The 16,791-nt window shown below is 40.3% G+C and overlaps 1 long non-coding RNA gene across 1 annotated transcript; it reads left to right on the top strand.

The window, feature by feature from the left end:
* Nucleotides 1-1,151: 1,151 nt before the first annotated feature.
* LOC148691557 (uncharacterized) lies at nucleotides 1,152-3,042 on the top strand. Its single transcript, XR_015954610.1, has 3 exons — nucleotides 1,152-1,479; nucleotides 2,063-2,129; nucleotides 2,975-3,042. It is a non-coding gene; the product is annotated as an uncharacterized LOC148691557 (long non-coding RNA).
* The last annotated feature ends 13,749 nt before the right edge of the window (nucleotides 3,043-16,791 follow it).

The following is a 16,791-nucleotide window of genomic DNA, read 5'->3' as shown; positions in this document are numbered from 1 at the left end:
CGGTAACTGCACGCACCGCTTCCTTGCTACACTGCGTTCTCCACGTCTGCTGCCCGTTGAACTGGGTGCTAGACCAAAAAGGGTGGTTGCGAGCGTAGGTTTGAACTGCCAAGGCGAGTTGCTTTCCACTTCTTCAACCTTTGCAGCTCTCTGTGCTATTTGTGGGAGTTCAGTTGCTGTGGATAGGAAGGAGAGGAAACAGTCACTTAGCAAGTTTCTTTGCACAACCTTTGCTCTGTAAGGTTTATTCCTTTTAAGCTGAAGACGATTTTGATATGTACATATGTATATATATATATATATATGTATAAGTCCATGTCAAAATCCATATAGGATTTAACCATCAAGGATTTACAAAAAGAAATTAACCAAATTAAATCAGAAATTAAATTTTTAAAATCTGAAAATACAGAAATTCGTTCACAACTCAGTAGAGCACGTACACAAGCGCTTGTAGAAGAACAAGGTAATTCTTCCTCAAACTCTGATTCCGACGCTCACTCAAAAAAATCTTCTTCTTCAAAGGACCTTGTTTTAAGTCTTTTAGACAAAATTAGAATTAGAAAAGGGTATTCTAAAATCAAAATAATAATTGACGATTTTTCCTTAGAAACCATCGCTTTAATCGATTCAGGCGCAGATTTAAATTGCATTCAAGAAGGGTTAATACCTACAAAGTATTATCACAAATCAACTGAGGTACTTAGCGCTGCTAATCAATCCCCAATGAATTTAAAATATGAGATCCCCAAAGCCCGTGTTTGTCAACAAAATGTTTGTTTTAAAACTCCATTCGTTTTAATTAAAAATATTTCTGATCCAGTTATTTTGGGACTCCCTTTCATTGCATTAATTTATCCTTTTAAAGTTCATCACAACTGTATTTCAACAAAGGTTTTTGGCCAAAAAATTACTTTTGAATTTTGCATAGAAACAGATCTTAAAAAGTTAAAACAACTACAAAAGGATAGTGTTTCAAAAACTGTGACATCCCGTCCCGGAATTAGCAAAACGTACATGTGATTTGACCGTTTTACCCCTAGTTTGTCTTGTTATGTTATTTGGTTGTTTTGTGTGTGTGGCATGTGTTGGACCACACCCACACCTGCACACACACTGTCTCACTCTCCCTCTTCCTCTGTCACTTTCCCTGTCTCTCTCTCTCCCCCGAGTCCTTATTCTTCTTCTTCCTCTTCCTTAAACTGGTACGGACACACACACACCTACCATATTTCGCACAGATCGAGGAAACCAAGGGTGTAGTTGTGATCGTGAGGTCGAGGGGAGCACTGACGTACCATTTTCAGGTAGGGAAACCACCATTTTCAGGTCGATTCGAGGTTTTCCGATTTTTGCACTATTCATGCAAACTCATTCTTGCGTGTTTCTGTAAATTTTAAGCTTGTAGATGTCCTTGTGAGGTCCCAAGGAGCTTGGGAGTGTATCGTTGGACGGATTTGGACGTCGAAATCACGAACTGTAAGTTTAGCCGGATTTTCATATTTTTAGAAAGTTTGATTCCGTTGTTTTTAGGCTCTAAAACTAGTTCAACGTGGTAGATGAGGTTTGGGGCTTCATTTTGGTATAAAATACGTGAAAAATGGATGAAAAACGACGGAGAATAGTGGGTTTTAAACTTTCCCAGTTTTCCGGTGGCCGGAGTCCGGCGAGGGTTGATCGGAGAAGAAAGGAGAATATTTCGTTAGGGTTTAACGGAATATTCCTAACGGCAGTGACGGCGTCAGTTAGGTTTAACGGAATATTCCGTTGGTTTAATGGAATATTCCTGACGGCGTCACTTGACGCCGTCAGTGTGCCTGGCACGTGGCCGCGCGTGGGGGCACGTGGCCGCGCGTGGGGGCGCGTGGGTCCGTGCCTGTTTTGGCGCGTGAGGGCGCGTGGGAGGTCCAAAAATTATTTTAAAAATATGGGTATGCTCGTGAGGTTGTGTAGATCACGTTGGTATATTCATTTGTCCATTTTGAGCAATGTATGAGAAGTTATTTTGAACGGACGGTTATGTGCTTTAAAGTTAACGTTTTTATAGTTAATTCGCATATAGGTGACACGTATCCCGAGGACGAGCGTGCACATTCGAGGCAGGGGGGCTACGACCCTTCCACATACCAGTGAGTGGGCTTTTGTTTTCCGTATATACCTATATACATATTATTTCCCAGAATTTAGTATGAATGCTTCGTTATATGCCATTCCTTGTATGTAACTAGTGGTTAAGCATGATTAGTGGCATATATATTTAATTATATATTCGATTACGCATATGTCATATATATATATATATATATATGTTGGTGCTGTGGAGGCATAGGTAAGTGCCAGGTAAGCGTTAGTTAACGATTGCATTAAATAGTGGTTAGAAATGCTTAGAGAGCTCATAACCTGCACCCCCGGTGTTAGTGCTCCTGCCCAGAGTAGGACACAGTCCTTCACGTGTTGTTCACCTCCCGCACCACACGCTCAGCTTGAATCCAAGTTAGGTGCACAGTCCTGTCGTACAGATCACTATCGGTGGTTCCGACTCGTAGGTGACCCGCGATTATTCGCACAGCCTTCACGTGATCGTAGCACTAGAGCGTTCATATGTATTACACCCAGGCCTGTCGTACAGACCACTATAGGTGGTTCCGACTCGTGGGCAGGTTTAGTGATTGAGTTTGAGATTTGAGCTCTACATTCAGCCGTACAGGTCACTTAGGGGACTCCGGCTGTCAGATTATTATGCTATGGATGTGATTTATACCTGAGCACTTGCATGTTATTATGAGGTTTTGAGATGGCATACCTGTGAGCATGATTGGCATACCCTTGAGCATGACTTAGCATATCTACGTATATGTGTTTATTTTCTGAGAAGTATACAGGTTTTACGGCGAGGGGTTAGAATGTATTTTATGAAATGGTTTTCAAAGAATTTGTTTTTGCCCACTCACGCTTTTGTTTTGCGCCCCTCCAGGTTCTAGTAGCTTAGCGGGTTCGGTGGTTTTCCCCAGAGGACGTCCCGGCATTCTGACAGACACTCACCTATGTAGGGTCACCTTCGGGTGCACTATTGTTGTATCGTTTTTTTGGACTACTGTAGGCTTTAAGCTCTGAATTCAGCGTCTCACTTACACTTGCACTCGTATTTTCACTTTTATTTGCTAGTTTTTAAATTATTCGTACTTTTATATTATTTCCTTTAGCTTCCGCACTGTGCACATGGCTACGTCACTTCCACGTGACGGCCAGCATGCCCTGATCTCGGTTGGGGTGTGTCAAAAACTCTCAACCAGATTACTGCAAAATCCCAACAAATTGCTTTTTTACAGGAAGAAATTCTTGACAAAAGAATTGAAGAATAGTTAACAAACAAATCTTTATTAGATTCTATTCTCCACTTTTCTGATAAGCTCACCAAAGAAATTTGTTCAGATCTTCCAAATGCTTTTTGGCATAGAAAACAGCATATTGTTAAACTCCCTTATATTAAAGATTTTGTTGAATCAAAAATCCCCACCAAAGCACGACCGATTCAAATGAACCAAGAAGTTTTAGAGTTTTGTAAAACCGAAATTAATCAACTTTTAGAAAAGGGAATTATTCGTAAAAGCAAATCTCCATGGTCTTGCCCTGCTTTTTATGTCCAGAAAAATGCAGAATTAGAACGCGGCGTTCCACGATTAGTTATTAACTACAAACCTTTGAATGATGTTTTATAATGGATCTGATATCCAATTCCTAACAAAAGAGATTTGATAAAAAGACTTTCTCAAGCAACTGTTTTTTCCAAATTTGATATGAAATCAGGCTTCTGGCAAATCCAAATTCATGAATCTGATAAGTACAAAACTGCTTTCGTAACTCCTTTCAGACACTATGAGTGGAATGTAATGCCCTTCGGCTTGAAAAACGCACCAAGTGAATTTCAAAATATCATGAATGAGATTTTTAATCAATACAGCCATTTTTCGATTGTTTATATTGATGATGTATTAATTTTCTCAAAATCAATAGATGAGCATTGGAAACATTTGCATGCATTTGTTAGGATCATTAGGTCTAATGGGTTAGTCGTCTCGGCATCTAAGATTAAGTTATTTCAAACCAAAGTTAGATTTTTAGGTTACCATATTTACAGGTCTACCATTCAACCAATTGATCGAGTCATCCAGTTTGCTGATAAGTTTCTAGACCAAATTATTGACAAAACCCAGCTTCAGCGATTCCTTGGATCTCTCAATTATGTTTCAGAATTTTATCCTCATCTTCGTCAACAATGTAAACCTTTGTTTGATCGTCTCAAGGAGAATCCTCCATCATGGACTCAAAATCATACTTCCATTGTCAAACAGATAAAGAATCATGTCAAGAATTTACCTTGCCTTGGCATTCCAACTCCCGGCTCTCTCAAAATAGTCGAGACCGATGCTTCTGATATCGGTTATGGAGGTATCCTCAAACAAAAAACTTCTTCCGAATCTCCTGAACAAATTGTTCGTTTTCATTCAGGAATTTGGAATCCGACTCAAAGTAACTATAATACTATTAAAAAAGAGATTTTATCAATTGTATTATGCATTAGCAAATTCCAAGATGATTTATTAAATCAAAAATTTTTAGTTCGTGTTGATTGCAAATCTGCAAAACATGTTTTACAAAAGGATGTTCAAAATATTGCATCAAAACAAATTTTTGCACGCTGGCAAGCCATATTAAGTATTTTTGATTTTGAAATTGAATACATTAAAGGCAGCCAGAATTGCATACCAGATTTTCTGACCAGAGAATTTTTGCAGGGGAAGAATGGGTTCCAATCCTAATCAAAGAAGGCTTCCAGCCACTCTCACCCAAACCCCAGCACCAGTAAAACAAGAGTCTATTCCCGACTCTTCATCGGCCCTCGCCATTACAAACAGATTCACTCCATTAGGATCCACACTAGGAAATATCCGACCAAATTACCAAACAGCTTTAGCTACTCCTTTTGATCCTTACTCTTCAGTACGTTCTCCAACACCTTCACAACCCAAAACACCTAGCTATGCTAAAACCTCTCCATATATCCAAAACTCCACTACTGAAAAGCTTTTTTGCATACCTCTTGACATTGATAAAAATCAACCTCCAGAACGCATTGCTAAACTGCTTTTGCCCCCAAATTCTCACTATCTCCCAGCAACACCATACAAAAGCCTCAAATACTACCAAGCCATTCTCTCTGAGACCGAAAGCTTTGCCATTAAGCCAATTTACAACACCACTCACCAAAATAAAATTTTATACCATTCACTTCATATTGGAAAATTTCTCATTGAACAAGATTGGGGTCTCCCCCTTTATCATACCAAAACCCTTCACACCCAGCATGTTCTCATACCGAACAACAATTATAATTATTATGATTACATTCAAGCTTGGACTAATATTTTTCTTCATCAGACGGAAGATTTTAGTCATTCATGGTTCGTGACCTTTGATAAAAGTTTCAGATTGAGATTCCCAGCATGGTTTCCAGATTGGTGGGCCACTCATGGCCCAAATATTTCCCTTGTCCCTGATGATCTTCGTCAAGCACTAAACAATAGTTTCAAGACTGGTTTTGACCGAAGCCGTTTTGACAGCAGGGTTTCCTTATTCTCTTTATTCATGGCCAAGTACAAAGTTCCATGGATCTTAAAATGGAATTTCCAGTTAGACAACGGAGGAATTTTCAGGGTCCGGTGGGTGAAATGGTGGGACAAATTCAACTACCAAAAGATTATTGATCTAGTTCGTGCTGAATTTCCCCAGAGTTCGGCTCCAGCAATTGCTGCATCTTCTTCGCAGGCCTTGCCAGACACTCAGCAATTTCCTGATCTCCCGAAAGCTCAAGAACCAGTTCAATCTCTATCAGACATTAGTCCATCCTCCTCCCTCAAAGGAAAGTCCAAGTCAGCCAAATCCTTTAGCTCGAAGAAAGAAAAATCTGCAAAGACTACCCAGCTTCTAGACATGGCCCAGCAGCTCATGGCTGAAGCAGCAATGCTCCAGAAAAAGAAAGGTTCCGATTCGGACTCTGACGCTTCTGATGCAGAATCTCAACCTCCCGCCAATTGGGCTGATCAAGTGGACCTTTAAGACGCACAAGATCCGTTTGATTTTTGAAACTGTTTTTTTTGCCCATGTGATTGTATCAGCCCAACAACATCATCAGCAGTAGCTGCTTTCATCTCTTCCGTAAAAGACAAAGCATTATTCTCCAATAGTGAAAAACAAAAAAGTCACTGTTCATCCAGCTTTTGTAAAAGAATCAAAGCATCTTCACTATTCATTTAACTTTTGTAAAAGAATCAAAGCATCTTCACTATTCACTCAACTTTTGGAAGAGAAACAACGTGACTCCACAGTAAGGATTCTTCAATCAGCCAGCTTTGACAGTTTTCTCCTCATGCCAGCGAGATTCCCGGATCAAGATTGCATTCCTCAATCGTTCTCCTCCCTCTATAAAAGAGGAATTCATCTTCAGAAGAAGGACACGGGTTTTTTAACTCAATAGCTCAGTTCAAGAATACATCTCTCTCCTTATCCACAAAGGACAGAGATTATTTTCCCAAACACTTGTAATACATATATTATTCAGGATGCCTGCGAGCTCCACCTTGTTTACTTGTTTCATCTGCCATTAGGCAATACCTGTTTGTAATCTACATTGCAGTAAGTTTTCAATAAAACTTATTTTCCAAAAATATTTGCATCATTACATTTAATTCATTATTCTTTTTAATTCAATATATTGATATGTTTCTTTGTTTTTATATGCTTTACTTCCGCACTCTGAATTCTATGGAAGGCTTTGCCTCTTACAATATGGAAGGCTATGCCTCCTACCTTTAGTTCCACCTCATTTGGTATCAGAGCCAAGTGGTTGGTAATTGCTTTAGCATCTATTTGATCTATTTCTGATTCATACATTCTTATATTCTATCTGCATTTCTTAATCGTCGGTCCTCAGTTCTTCTTTCTTCCAGCCAAACAGTAAGACGTGGTCCAAATAATAAGTCCCAGGAGAGGCATGAGCGGAGCGCATGAGCAGGGGAAGAGTCTAGACATACGAGGAAGGTGAATCTTTTAAGTCTTGCATATAGCATATTTGTTTTTGTGTGCATCATGAGTAGATTATTTAGATTTAATTCAATAGCCAGCACTAGCTCTAGATCCAACTTAGGAACTATACTTGACATTGTCAATGAAGAACAAAAATTGGATTTTCAAACAGACGAAAGTATTGATTTTTCTGAGTGGAATATTCCAAAGGTTTCAACCCAAAATATTTACAAGAAAAAATGGTCTTTGACCTCTTTTAAATCAGAACATCACGTCAAAACAGTTGAGAAGGCTTATGCTCTTAGCAAAGAACATGAGACTTGTCAATTATTCTCTGGAACAAATCAAAGCGCATCGCAAAAATGGTCATAATTATCTTCATATTGGTTTAGTTCAAATCGCAGTTAAACCATTAACTCGAAAAGGTCTTAACACTTCTATCCTTTTATGTTTACGCGACGCTAGATTTACTGATTTCAACGATAGTATACTGGGAATGATTGAATCTAGCCTTTACAACGGACCTATCCATTTTGATTGTTTTCCCGATCTCACAATAAGTCTTTCCGATCCACATGTTTTAAAAGCTCTTACTCTTAATATCAAAACCTCCGGGTACCAAGTCCTGGAAGGAACACAACCTCTGGCACTTATTTTTAGAATTTATTACAAAGTCACTGGCACAAACATGAATTTTCAAGCTTTGAACAAAAGTCCTCGTGACCACACTCTTTTGATCCAAACAACCCAAGAAGGCGCAAACATAAGAGTACCAAGAACTATTAGGTGGTCAGACATCAGTCTCCCTTCATATTGGTGTTTAATTAATGAAAGTAAGCCGGTTTCCGTCCAAAACAGTCTTGTTAATCTTGACAACATTGAACAATATTTTGACAGCACTGTAAAAATCAATTTTGATAGACTAGCAAGAAAATCTTGTGAATCAGTACATTCACATAAATCTTTTACTCCAAGCAGACAGTCTTTTTCTGGATCCACGTCAACCGATAGATTGGGTCGAGATCAAGATTTAATCAAATCTTTAGTAAACAAAAAGTTAAAAGAGCAGGAAGCTGCACAACAAGATTTAATCAATGATTTGCTCAAATTAAAGTCTGTCGACACTTCTTCACAAGTTGCACATCCTGTTTATCATCCTCCAAACCAAGAAGAACCCACTTCTCCAACTGCTTCTGATTTTGAAACAACATTGGTGAATCACCAATTACTTGTTTTAAACAAACCACATAAAATCCGATGGAGGAAGCTTAAAACAGACATCGCTTCTGAGGAAAATATTCCCAGAAGAAATATTTTTAGAAAAAAGTATTGTGATGAAGAAAAGCTAGCCATATATGCCGAATGGAAAGCTTTTGTGGAACAATACCAATTTGAAATATCTTTCTTTGATTTTATTGAAAAACATTATGAAACCAAAAATAAAGTTACGGTTGTTACCAAAGAAAATTGGGTTAAGGAAGACAAAACTTTGGTTTCCTCTAGTCATCCTCCCAAAGAAACTATTTTAATTTCTACTGGAAATACCAACATTCCCGCAACCCCTTTCAAAATTCCAAAAGAGGATTCTGGTTTTAAACCTGTCATTGAGCAGAATAATTTTACAAACCAAAGTCTTCACACTATTGGAAAACAGTTAGATAAAATTGAAACAAAAATTGACAAATTGTCTCAACCAAAATCTTCTCAAAAAGAAAAACCTTTAGTAAATTTTACTGATACCGCTTCAAGTTCCACTGCTTTAAAATCTATGACTACTTTACAAAAAATTGATCATATATGCTCACTGAGCTCAAAAAAGAGAAAGTTGTTAATGTTTTGCAAAACAATGATGTTTCCATCGAAGAAGGCAACACATCTGATCCAGATTTTTCTCAGGACACAGAAACTAGTTTTGCTATTCAAAATATTGAAAATGCTTTTCAAAACATTGATCTTCAGCCAACTTTTGATTTAAAACGCATTCATACTCATCCTGTCAACCCTACTTCTCTTACAAAAAACTGGTATCCCAGGCCAACTCCCCCTGATCTTCAGTTTGAAGAAAGAAATATCCAAAATCAATTTTCAGTCTCTGCTGACAAACTCTATGAATGGAATATAGATGAATTGTCAGAACAAGAACTTTTGAACAAACTTCAACATATGTCCATGGTTGCTAATAGCTACAGTTCAAATCACAATTTTACACAAACACAAATCGTTGATCTTCTCGTCACTAGTTTCACTGGAATGCTTCATTCTTGGTGGGAGAAGCACTTAACTTCTCAGTCCAGAGATGAAATACGTTTTGTGGTCAAAAAAGATGAGGAAGGACTTCCCATCTTTGATGAAACGATAGGACAAGGAATACCCGACGGAGTAAATACTTTACTTTATACGATTATAGAACACTTTATAGGAACACCCAGCAACGTCACTACTCGTATTCACGACCAACTGAGTAATTTAAGGTGTCCAACCTTAAGTGATTTCAGATGGTATAAAGATGTTTTCATATCCAGAGTTATGCTTAGAGAAGATACTAATCAACCCTTTTGGAAAGAAAAATTTATCAATGGTTTACCAAATCTTTTTGCTCACAAAATCCGAAATGTTTTAGTAAATGAAGAAGGTGTCATACCTTATCATACCCTTACTTATGGTAACATAGTTAATGTTATACAAAAGGAAGGATTGAAAATGTGTATGACATGAAGATTTCAAAACAAGTTAATAAGGATAAATCTATTGCTAAATACGAACTTGGAACATTTTGTGAACAATATGGTTTACCTCCGATTGCTCCTTCGAATAAAAAGAAAAGAGCCCAACAAACCAGCAGATTTTCTAAATATCAGTCCAGATTTTACAAAAACAAAAAATCTTCCAACAAACCTTTTCAAACAAATAAATTTTATGAAAAACCATCTCCAAACAAAAAACCCTTTCGAAAGCCTAAAAAGGATTTTCAAAATAAAAAGGGAAAATGCTACAAATGTGGCAAATTTGATCATTATGCAAATGAATGTAGAGTTAAAAAGGTTATTAACCAACTAAAAATCTCTGAAGAAGAGAAGGTTCAACTTATTCAGGCTTTAGAAATTAGAAATACTGACTCTAGTCAATCTGATAAAAATCCCGATTTTTTCGTCTCTAACTCTAGCAGTTCTAGCGACGTCTCCTCGCCAAACATTAAGTTTGGGTGCACGGACACTTGTTGTAATAAAATTTCAGTGCTTAATAAGCAAGAAGAACAAGAAGAGTTTTTAATGGAATTAATTAGTAAAGTCAATGACCCTGATTTAAAATCTTTTTTCAAATATATATATATATATATATTGGTTTCGACATGCACTTTCTAACATGCACTTATATATATATATATATATTGATTTTGACATGCACTTTCTGACATGCACTTGTATATATATATATATATATATAGATTTTGACATGCACTTTCTGACATGCACTCATATATATATATATATATATGTTGATTGTCTCATCTTTGTGCGTATAAAATATGTAATGTGTGTACCCCACTGATGGTTTCTTAATTTTTTTTTAATTTTTATTTTTGGGAAGGCAGAGCATGATGCTAGGACCCTCATGAAGTTTCCAAAGGTGTGGTAGCTGGTGGCAGAGCGGGCAGGATTGCGGGTGTACATATGCTTTTTTGCTGCCTAGTTTTTGTGCAAGAGACTGTTGTGTAGTGCCTTTTGATCACAGTTTTTTCCCTTGGTGGTGCGCTGCTGTGTGGTGCTGTGCAAGAGACTGCAGCGGGGCTTCGCTGTGTAATGCCTTTTGGTCACAGTTTTCCCTTGGTGGTGACGTCACTATGCGGTGGAAGAAGCTGCTTGCGTAATCGCTGCGGGGTTGCGTAGTGCGATTACATGACATTTTGGTTTTCTTTGCCACTGTAGCGTGTCTTGAAGGACCGTTCTATGGCTGCCCTTTTTGCTGTGCTGCTTAAGTTTTGTGGCTGATTTTGCTTTGTTGTGGTCATGGTATTTTTCAAGTGTTTTAAGAGCAACACCATCACCATTCTTGCGAAGGAAAGTGATTTGCAAGATAGGGGAACAACGCTGAAGATTTACGCCCCACTGACTGACCCTAAGGCGCTTGCTCTTCCTATAAAAGACTACTCCATGCATATTAAGTCGTGGTCTTCTGAAGTATCTTGGGAGGTGGCAGACTTTGTTCGATCAAATATGAAGAAGAAGGCGTGCACACTGAGGATTCTTATCTTGAACCCTTCGCACCATGCTCGTGACAATCATCCGGCTTCGTTTAAGCTTCTTTGTGATCAAATCCGCAGCGGAGCTATGGCTTGGAATGATGCCTTGTCGACTACCGGAGAAGCTGTTTTTGCTGAGTCTTATTGGGAGTGGTTTGAAGATGTCTTGGGCCGATCTAAACATGTGCTTACTAGCGTGGGCCTTTACCATGCCGTGTACACATCTTTGTTCAGTTATGATCTCCATCATTCTGTCCTTCATGCGTTCTTCGAGCATTGGTGTTCAGCGACTAACACGCTTCATACAGCTCAAGGAGAGATGCCAATTTCACTTTGGGATCTCCACAAGATAGGGGGCTTGCAATCCAAGGTAAGTTTTATGACGAGGTCGTTCCTAGTGCGGAGGAACTTTCTTTCTGCAATAGCCGAGGATTGCCTGCGAGTTGTCGCTGTTTATTTTGGGCATATCACAAGCTTTCCCAAGATACTCAAGGTAAATCAGGCGTGAAGATTTCTTCATGGATCTGCTTCTGGTATTGGGAGGACACAAGGTACAAGAAGTCTTTGAAGAAAAGAAGTTGCAACAAAACCACGAAGCCAAAGGGAGACCCATATTCGTCTGGTGCTATTGGTTCAGCTAGGCGCCGCTCCCCTGCCAAGTTGAGAGTGTTTGAGGATCTTGGCATAGCATCAGAGCATGTGGAAGAATCTTACCTAGTTGCTTTCTTAGCTTGTTGGCTTTGTAAGTTTGTTTTTCCAACCGGCGACGTCAACTTTGTTCGTCCTGGGGTTTTCAAAGTTGCTAGCAAGATGGTTGCAGGTGAATCTTTTAATCTTGCTATCCCGGTCTTAGCCAACATTTATAACGGCTTAAGTGTTATTTCGAACTCGGCAAACACTGAAGATCGTGTTGCGGTTCTTCCCTACCACTACATGTATGGTTGGTTGGGTGAGTACTTTGGTACTCATTTTTTTTCTTTAACTCTAGACAAGTCGTGGCCTTTGATGACGAAGTATTCTGGCGTGCTTTCTTCGAAGAGCCTCAATGATTCCCAGGCGCAAGCATTATTTAGAAGCTGTGAAGGCTTGAAGATGGACCATCTGGCGAGAGTTGGCTCGGTGCGGCGAGCCATCATGGATGATTCGCATCTTCGCTTCTCGGACTTATCTTACCTTATAAGTCTTCGCTCGGGGTATGTTTCTTTACGGCAAGAAGACCGATGCATTGTTCAGCAGTATAGTCCCCACCGTTTCAGCAGGCAATTTGGTTTTGTCCAAAATGTGCCAGGCAAACTGAAGGAAAAAAAAAACAATTAAACTCCTTGCAAGCCGTGTATATGCATTAGGAGTCTTGTACCCGTGCATGTACAAATGCTTCTATCACCCTGCCGGCCAAAGACGAGTTCGAGAGTAGTCTAGTAACCCGTGCTTACGTAAGTTGGTGGTCAAAGGTACATTATGAGAACTTGGGGATGGCAAGTGGTACCAATTCTTCTCATTCACGCCTTGATGTATCAAGGGGGGGTTGTTCTGTGGTTCCTACGCAACTGATACCTTTTGATTGCGCGAGTGCTGCTACTTTACAAGATAGACCAGTGATTTTAGTCCTTCAATGCCCACGCTTGTCTTCTCAACATCTGGATGTATCTGAAGAGGCCGGTGATGAAGTTGATTCGCACGAAGATGGACTTGTTTTACGGCAGCCTCAACAAGTTTTAAACAAGCGACGTCTTGAAGGTGCTCAGGCCGATAGCGATGTCAATTTTTGTCATAAGAAGAAAGAAGCATTTAGGCTCCCTCAACTCGATGGCAGTGTGTCGTTTGAGAAAGATGTATGCATCTTCTTCTCTCTTATAACTTCTTCTGCTTTCATTGTTCTAGCTTTTGTTTATAACAGCTTTCTTTGTTTTCTTTAGGTTGGGCCTTCTTGTTCTTTTGACTTGGCGACCACAGGTATTTATTCTTATACGGAGATGCTATTTGGAGGCGACCTACCTACAGGCGGGGAGATTGGGGATCCACCTGGTACAGAGCTTGTCCCAAGTCCGTCAAGTTTCCCAAGTTTGCCGTGTGTAGGTGGAGGCATGCAAGATCCCGTCATGCGTTCTATACCTTTGCCAGCTAGCTCTGAGATCTCTCTAAGAGGGCCAAACCTTAGTGGTACTGAGCAGCTTATTCATCGCATCAATCTTCGTGCGGCAATGGATATCAAGAGCCATATTGAGGGGAGGATTTCAAAATGCCCGTTAGAGGACATTACGTTGCTTAAGGAGGACTTGTCGAGACTTGTTTCTGCAATTGACAATCTTAACATTGATTCTTCATCCTTGAAGATCAAGATTGCTGAACTTATGGCCGCCTCAACTGAGTATTCTTCCTTGCGTGTTATTTCCTCGAAGAAGTTGAGTCCAGATGTTAGAGCTCACCAACTTGCTGCAATAGACTTGTCACTAACCCAAGCTCGGTCTTCTCAGCAAGCTGCTTCGGGAGATTATCAATCCACAAAGACTTCTTTACCTTCCGTCCAGGTACGTCTAGATACGTTGATGCGAGAGAAAGAACAGCTGGGCATCGAGGCATCAAAACTTGAAAGTGTTCTCGGGGAGCAGGGAGCTACACTTTCTCAATGCCAAGAGGAGATTTCACGCCTAGAACAAGAGAAAGACATGGCTATGGAGTTGCCCATCATGTCTCTCACCGAGGTAGAGACTTTGAAGACTTTGGAAGGCTTGCTTGAAGATCGCCTCCGTAGTTTTAGGGACATAGTTTTCGAGTAGTGTCTTCTGCCCTTTTTTTTTTTTTTTTTTTTGTAATCAGACTTTTTCCTTTAAAGAAATAAAATGTTTGCATTCTTGAATTTGCTCTTTATTCTTCAAAGTGTTTGTGTTTTTTTGTTGATGATGTGACTGTACTTGAAGTTTTGAAGTTTCAAGTTGCCTACGTACCCTTGGTTAAGGAGGGATCAAGTCATGACGTAGTTCAAATGAGTGATGGTTTTTTTTTTTTTTTTTTTTTTTTTGATGATTTTGATGATGATTTTGCCGTACACAGTTTATGCTCTTGCAAGCCAGGAGTGTGGTGCGTTTGCTTTAAGGGTAGTAGCACTTCAAAAATCTGCCGTTGATGGGCCGATCTTCAAGCCGTCTTCTGCCATAATTAAGTAGGCGTCGTTGGTGTAGACCTGTTGAATTATGTAGGGTCCATCCCATTTTGATGTGAACTTGCTTTTTGTCTTATGAGTTGTGATGATAGGCCTACGCAATGCCAGCACGAGATCTCCAGCTTGGAAAGACCTAGGGCGGACTTTCTTGTTGAATGCCTTGGATAACCGTGCTTGGTAGCATTCCAAGTGTTGTTGAGCTTCGAGCCTTCTTTCATCCAGTGCTTCCAACTCTTGAAGGCGCAACTTTGCATTTTCTTCATTAGTCAAGCCTTCTTGTATAGCCATCCTTAGTAAGGGGATTTGACTTTCGAGCGGTAGAACAACTTCCACGCCATATACGAGAGAATAAGGTGTAGCTTGGGTGGGAGTCCTATGCGTAGTCCTATATGGCCAAAGTGCTTCACTTATTCTTTCATGCCAGTCTCTCTTTGTTCGACTGATTACCTTTTTCAGGAGGTTGCACAGCGTCTTATTGACTGCTTCCGCGAGGCCGTTGGCCGGAGCATGATACATGGAAGACTTATGCTGCTTGAACTTGTATTTGTCGCAAAGCTCGTCCATGAGTCGGTTTGAGAACTGTTTTCCGTTGTCAGTGATAATGTAGTGAGGCACACCATATCAGTGGATGATATGCTCCTTGATGAAACAAACGACAGTTTCTTTTTTGACTTCCCTTAAAGGTATGACTTCAACCCACTTGGAGAAGTAATCTGTTGCAGCTAGGATGTAAGCTTCTCCTGCAGATGACTTTGGCATAATTGGTACTACAACGTCCAATCCCCATGCGTCGAATGGCCATGAAGCAACTGTAGGGTGTAATGGTTCAGGCGGTTGATGTATGAAGTTGGTGTGGAATTGGCAGGCTTGGCACCTTTTGGCGTGTTCCAGGCAGTCCTTCACCATGCTCGGCCAGTAGTAACCCATTCTTTTAAGCTGGAAATGTAGCTTTGGTCCAGACTGATGTGCCCCACACACACACCTGAATGTGCTTCTTCCATGGCTTGATTAGCTTCTTCCTCGCCTAGGCATCTCAAGAGCACTCATTCAAAAGAGCGTCGGTAGAGTGTTCCTTTGTAGTAAAGGAAGTGAGGTGCTCGTCGACATATTTCGGCACGGTGTCTAAGATCATCTGGAAGCTTTCCGTGCTCTAAGTCGTTGATCAGCGGCTGTCTCCACTCGTCAGCATCGACTGGAAGTACTGAGATGACATTTGTAGCATCAAGTGACATTTCATTAACGAGTGGAATCACCCATCTTTGGCAAACTGGCACGTCTGCAGCTTCATTTTTTCTTAGTGTCATACTCGAGGCTAGATTGGCGAGAGAGTCTGCCATTTGATTTTCCTTTCTTGGCACATGTTCTAGTGTCACAGCCTCGAACTTTTGTAGCAGTTGAGTCGCTAGCCGGAAGTATGGGACGAGATCATCTTTCCTCACGTCATATTCAGTTAAGAGTTGATTAATTATGAGCTTGGAATCGCCATATACCTCAAGAGCTGTGATTTCCATGTTGATCACCATTTGGAGCCCGATGATCAATGCTTGGTACTCAGCAACATTGTTGGAGCATAGCTTAGTCAGTTGGAAGGAGTAAGGTAGTATTTGCCTTTGTGGCGACATGAATACTACTCCTGCCCCCGCTCCGTCTGCTCGTGCGGATCCGTCGAAGAACATCGTCCGTGTAGGGAAGATGTCGATGTAGAACACCTCCTCGTCAAGCAAGTCGTCTGAGATTTTCCAATCAGCCGGGATTGGATGATCGGCAAGGAAGTCTGCTAGCGCTTGTCCCTTGACGGCTTTAGCTGGGACGTAAATGATCTCATATTGATTAAGAAGCAAAGCCCATTTAGCGAGTCGCCCTGTCAAGACTGGCTTAGACATGACGTATTTGACAGGGTTGGCTTTAGCAACCAAGTAGATGGTGTAAGCATGCATGTAATGTCTGAGCTTCTGAATGGTAAACACCAAAGCGAGGCACATCTTTTCTATTGAGGAATAGTTCAACTCAGCGCCGGTGAGAGTTCGACTGAGGTAGTGAAAGTGCTCCTTCTTTCTGGGATTCATTCTCTTGTGCCAAGAGTGCTCCGATTGAACTTTCCTAAGCAGCAATATACAATATGAGCGGTTTTCCCGGGCACAGGTTCCCCTAGGACAGGTGGATTTGACAAATATTTCTTTATGCTTTCAAAAGCATTATGGCATGCTTTGTCTCATACGAATGGAACATCTTTCTTCATAAGACGACTAAACGGTTGACAACGCCCTGCGAGGTTGGAGATGAAGCGTCTGATGAAGGCTAGCCGTCC

The sequence above is a fragment of the Pyrus communis genome, chromosome 13 (genome assembly GCF_041283825.1).
Source record: "Pyrus communis isolate YQ-2024b chromosome 13, ASM4128382v1, whole genome shotgun sequence".
In the NCBI taxonomy this organism is placed as follows: Eukaryota; Viridiplantae; Streptophyta; class Magnoliopsida; order Rosales; family Rosaceae; genus Pyrus; species Pyrus communis.
This window is presented reverse-complemented; position numbering and strand designations above follow the sequence as displayed.